This window comes from Lacerta agilis, chromosome 3 (genome assembly GCF_009819535.1).
Source record: "Lacerta agilis isolate rLacAgi1 chromosome 3, rLacAgi1.pri, whole genome shotgun sequence".
In the NCBI taxonomy this organism is placed as follows: Eukaryota; Metazoa; Chordata; class Lepidosauria; order Squamata; family Lacertidae; genus Lacerta; species Lacerta agilis.
Genome location: NC_046314.1, coordinates 32,718,111 through 32,724,110, shown reverse-complemented (window position 1 = coordinate 32,724,110; position 6,000 = coordinate 32,718,111).

The window sequence follows — 6,000 nt, the reverse complement described above, 5'->3', positions numbered from 1 at the left end:
ATCTCAAGTTATGAGCTGTACAGGGCCTTATATGTTAGTACTAACACCTTGATGCGGTGTGGCGGCAAAGGAACGTGGGTGGCGCTGTGGTCTAAACCACAGAGCCTAGGGCTTGCTGATCAGAAGGTTGGCAGTTTAAATCCCCGTGATGGGGTGAGCTCCCGTTGCTCAGTCCCTGCTCCTGCCAACCTAGCAGTTTGAAAGCACGTCAAAGTGCAAGTAGATAAATGGGTACCGCTCCAGTGGGAAGGTAAACAGCATTTCCGTGCACTGCTCTGGTTTGCCAGAAGCAGCCTAGTCATTCTGGCGAGATGAGCACTGCAACCCCAGAGTCGTCCGTTACTGGATCTAACGGTCAGGGGTCCTTTTACCATTTTAACATCTTGAAAATGGAGAAATAGAATGGAGAATAGCACATACGAGTGCTGATTACTGTGTCATTTGCTTCCGGGGGAAGGGGAACTGTTTGCAAATGAGTGCTAAACTTGCGCTATATTCTGCTGTTTCTGGAAGTGGCTTTTACATTGTGTGAAAGCAGAAATATAATGTGCAAATTAATAATTAGGGAAACATCAGGGGTGCATTATGAACTGCTATGTGAATGTGGTCAAGGTCTGACAGCCATTTAGAGAGTAGAACTGTAATACAGAAATTATAAATAGTCCAAGAGAATTTGAACAGGTCACTGAAAAATAAACTCTGTCTTATGGACTATACCCATAATTTGAAGAAAATCTATATTCATTTTTCATTCCAAGTAACCTTTGGAGAGAACACATTTGGGCTTTGTGGGAATTAAGTCTATTTCCCCAGGCATGTTACTGTTTCCTTTACCAGTACAGTAGAGCTGTAAATAGAGATCCCCTTGAGATCTTAGAAGTTCAGCAAAAGTGAGATGTATTATAGCATTCTTGTTCCAACATGATGCTTCTCGGTTCTCAGACTCTGGTGTCACATCTAATCAGTATCAAACTATGAGAAGCATTTGATGCCTGCAGCTTTGATTTTATTTTCTTTGGACTACATCTTTAAGCAAAAACATGGCAACTTACTGTAGGGTAAGGTTGATGGGTACTTCAAGGACCCTATAGAAGATTCACTGGATGCATTCCAGACATGAAGCACATGAGAGTTATGTTTTCCTCCGTGACAACCATGGGTTTTAAATCCCTCTGAAATCAATGGGGCTTATAAGTGCATAACTTTGGCTCTATCAAACCCATAATTAATACACTGTAATTCTGTATTAAGTATATGGTTTTTTAAACAGGCCATTGATGCTTAAAACATAACATAGTAGGCCAGGATGATCAGCAGATGCTTTCTATCCATGGTTTGTTCACAAATGTTAAATTATATGATTAATGAACCTGAAAAGTCATGAAGTTATCAGGCATGACTACTTAAGTTCTGTCAAAGGCTAGCAAATTCTCTTACAATTACATCAATAGCTAAATAAAGACCTGACCATTAAAGTACCATTTGACATTACACTTCTCTCTGCTCACAGTTTGGATCCTACAAACTTCACAGCCTAGATTATGCTGGCAGCAAAGTTCTTGCTGTGATTCCAACCTTTGTGGGCACCTCTCTACACAGAGAATTGCTTAATTGAGTTAGACAGCCCCACACTCTGGTCGGTTTCAGCAAGTGCTGTGCCAAAACCTGTCATCTAGGTTCTCAAGCTTTCATTCTCTTTAAAAGAGTTTGGCATTTATCTGCCTCATTCTTGGGGCACTTGAGAATTTCAGATTTGGGTGGCTGTTGGGTCTTGAGCTTACCTTATTACTGTAAAATTGCCAAGGTGGTGCATGTGCTTATCTCCAGCACTCCACAGCCCCACTGACTGCCCATGCTTCCTGATCTAAAAAGGGAGAAGTTACCTCATGATGCCTTCTCCTGGGCTTTAACTGAAACATGAGCACCCAGAAAGGCTAAAGAGTGCAGGGGTCAGCAAACTTTTTCAGCAGGGGGCTGGTCCACTGTCCCTCATACCCTGTAGGGGGCTGGACTATATTTTTTGGGGGGGGAGGGGAGAATGAACGAATTCCTATGCCCCACAAATAACCCAGAGATGCATTTTAAATAAAAGGACACATTCTACTCATGTAAAAACACGCTGATTCCTGGACCATCCGCGGGGCGGATTTAGAAGGCGATTGGGCCGGATCTGCCCCCCAGGCCTTAGTTTGCCTACCCATGGAGTATAGGCCTCTGATGAGATGAATTTTTTGAATGAAAGGACAATCACAAACACCATAAGGTAAAAATGACCAATTTCACTGAATCTTTTTCTTAAGGTTGCAGCACTGTATTGACCTGAAATGAAAGATGGAAAGCACAAAGACTGTGAGCTGTACTTATTAAAACCCCTCCCACACAAGATTTCATTGACGCTTCCTACTTTGAAGAAGCTTAAACTGAGACGAAGTAAAGTGGAACAGGGGGAGGAACCTGATGAAAATTGGGTTTTTGAGGCCAAAGTCAAAGTTGCTTCCTCCAGCTTGGCCAACAGGCATCTACCACCAACCTCTTCCCTGAGGCTGACAACTTCAGAACTATACTCTGTCCTCATTCTTCTGAGAACAGGATGAGATAAAGATATCTGCTTCCCCTTTACATCTTCTCTGGGTGATGGCTCAGCTTGTGGGGAGATCAAGAAAAGAATATTCAGAGAAGGGTCCTTCCTTAACCTTCCAATCTCTCTTCATGTACCTGCATGAACCAAAAATTTGTTGTGAAACAGTCTGAATACAACCTAACATTATCTGTTGTAGCATGGTAAGAGCTCTGCATGAACAAAGAATTAATCAGAAGATGGTGTAAACATCTTAATTTTGTTGCTCCTTTGAATCTACTCTTGATCTTCCGAGTACAGCGAGTCTTGCTTTAAACAGCATGAAGCACACAAACTTCCTTGTTGAAATGAACTGTAAGGACATTTGTAAGAATCAATGTTAGTGCTCCAATTCAATTTCACAAACTAGAACCGGACCTAAAACTTCTAAGAGATGTTGATTTTACTCCAGTTATAATCGCCTCTCAAGAAGATGAAAGAGTAATCAGATTAGCAAACAAAGGCTTCCAGCATGTAACATACCTGTCAGATTTTTAAAAGCCAAATATTGAAGTAGGAAAATTCAATTTCCAGTAGATAAGAAAAATGGTTTTAGAACTGACCTGTCTAAAGAATTCATGATTCACAATAGGCTCAGGAACTTTAGAAAGAAGAGAAATGCAGAATATAATCCTGCCACAAGTCACTCAGGTTCAGTCGAATATATGCTTGAATTATGAGAATAGAAGTGCAAGTACACTAGAAAAATGGTGTAGCAATGTCTCATCACTTTTGCATCGAGTTACACTGAGGTATTAATTTTCTCTATTTTATTGCCTTTTTAAAATAAACTTTTAAAACTATATTGCTACACTATTTTTTCTTCCTTAAAGGAAGCTTTCAATTTGCTACAGAATGACTCTGAACAATCACAGCTACCTATACATACGAAAAGAACCCTGAAAACATAGGGAGCAAGATATATATTTAGATAAGCTGCAAATACCTTTTACCACACACACACACACACACACACACACACACACAAACTGCAGAACCACAATAATAAAACCATCATTTTTTTTGATTCTAGAAAGCATAAATAAAAAAAACAGACTAACAGAACTGAATTAGTTTGCCAGAAAGCTACTACTTCTATCCTATCCATTTTAATCTTTTTTAAAAAAAAAAAATTAAAAAATTGACCAAATGGAATGGCATAGTTATCTGTACAAATGATTCAGGGTCTGGAGAGATCAAAAGGCCTTTCTTTACAACGCCTTCATCTTTTTTCCAGTGCAAGGCAAGACCACCAATAAAGCTGCACTTTTTGTTGATGTATGAAAGTGGGAAGCAATGCTTACGATTTGCCCCCTCCATCAATTATAAAGGCTTTTCAGGGCCATTTTACGTCACATTCATACAGAGTAATTTTCTCCCTCAAAAATACAAGAGGAAGCTACTCAGTATTGAAAGTTTTTGAATAGTTGCCCCCGATCTCCCAAGTCAAGGGGTCTAAGATCCCAGCGTAAGACCATAATAAACATTAACCTTATTAGACCATACCAAGATATGTCTACTCCCCCCCTACTTGTTTGTACTCACAACAAAGAATTTAGAAGCATGAGCCTCAGTGTTCCATTTAGCTCTGATAGGCAACTGTTGTTGATAAAAGACTTCCTCATTCCTATCTCATTTTTCATTTGTCTGGTGACTACAAATTTATCACTGCTTATAGGGCAGTTCGAAAGCACGTCAAAGTGCAAGTAGATAAATAGGTACTGCTCCAGCAGCAAGGTTAACGGCATTTCCGTGCGCTGCTCTGGTTCACCAGAAGCGACTTAGTCATGCTGGCCACATGACCCGGAAGCTGTATGCCGGCTCCCTTGGCCTATAGAGCGAGATGAGCGCCGCAACCCCAGATTTGTCTGCGACTGGACCTAACAGTCAGGGGTACCTTTACCCAGGGGCGTCGCTAGGGGGGCGGTAGGGGCGGTACGCCCCGGGTGACAGGGGAGGGTGGGGGTGACAAGCGGCGGCCCCTCCCACGCGCCGCCGCTCCCTCTGTCACCCGGGAGCAGCAGCGCACGGCCCGCCTCCAGCCAGTGGCGAAAAAAGCCGCTGAAAGAGGGGGCTTTCCCCCTTTCAGCGGCTTTTTTCGCCGCTCCGCTCCCTGAGTGGAGCCCGCGGGGAAAGAAGAGGGGCGGGCCAGCGAGGGGAATGACACCCCCCTCACTGGCCCAACCCCTCTCCTTTCCCCGGGACGGCTCTGCTCACGGAGTGCAGCGGGCTGCGCTCAGGGAGCGGAGCCCGGGGGGAAAGGAGAGGGGCGGGCCAGCGAGGGGAATGACACCCCCCTCACTGGCCCAACCCCTCTCCTGCCTAAAATTGAGAAAACTGGATGCTTTTTGAACTGAAGCTCCTATTCCAAGTAAAGTGTTCTTTTTCTTCTTCTAAACATTAAATGCAAGTGATATATTTCATATAAATGAGTTTGATAATGAAGCATGCAATTTTGGCTTCACTCTTTGAATGACAGTAGCAAATAGCATTCAAGACTCCTTTAAGAAGTCTCCAAATAGAATATATATGTTCCTGTGTATTGTATGAAATGTCAGCAGTGTATACAAGTTTATTATTTAACACATTGCAAAGCACCATTTAGTATATCTGAGTGCAGAACATTGAAATAGCTTTTCTGTGTGGGTGGGTTCACTCAAGAATCCACTCAGGCTAAAAGTGGTAGGATTTTATTATGTTTGATGGGGCATCATTGATGTGCATCATCTTAAAGCCACCCACTGCTGCTTTAATTGCTTTGGCAGTCTTACTGAGCCAATTAACATCAAGTCTCTCCAAGATTCAAGCCTTCTAAATGCACTTCATGTAGTGCATTGTTGTATCCACATCACGACTTAGGCTTTATTGTTACCAATGGAAAACCTTGAAAATTACTCTGAAGATTATGGATCACATTTACATATTTTGTTCTTCTAGTGTTCGTCTTGTCATTTAATCCAGAAAGCTAATTAATCATAGCATTTTTTCTTAATTATTCATTTAAAAATATTATTTTTGCTGTACTTTGTCAGTGAGGAGGATTTGGAAATCCATGGCACACTGCACTTCCTTACATGAATGAAATGGTTCTATCAGGCATGCTAGAGTAGGATGGCAAATGGTTCATTCTGCAATTGGGGAGGCATTGCTTCAACTGCCCATAAACTTGAAGGCTGTTCCTGGCAAATTGTGATTGTGATGGCTTCACCATTTGTCTCCTTAGCTTCCTTTCCTTGGATGGAAAAACAGGCTCCGTCTTCTTCCATGGGGTAACTTCATACCACATGCCCCATAGTTGTGCAGACTTGGCTTTCAACTCCCTGCATTATATTGAGTCCTTCCCATTCTTACTTTGCAGTAGGGACAGGCATGTGGGATTTAAT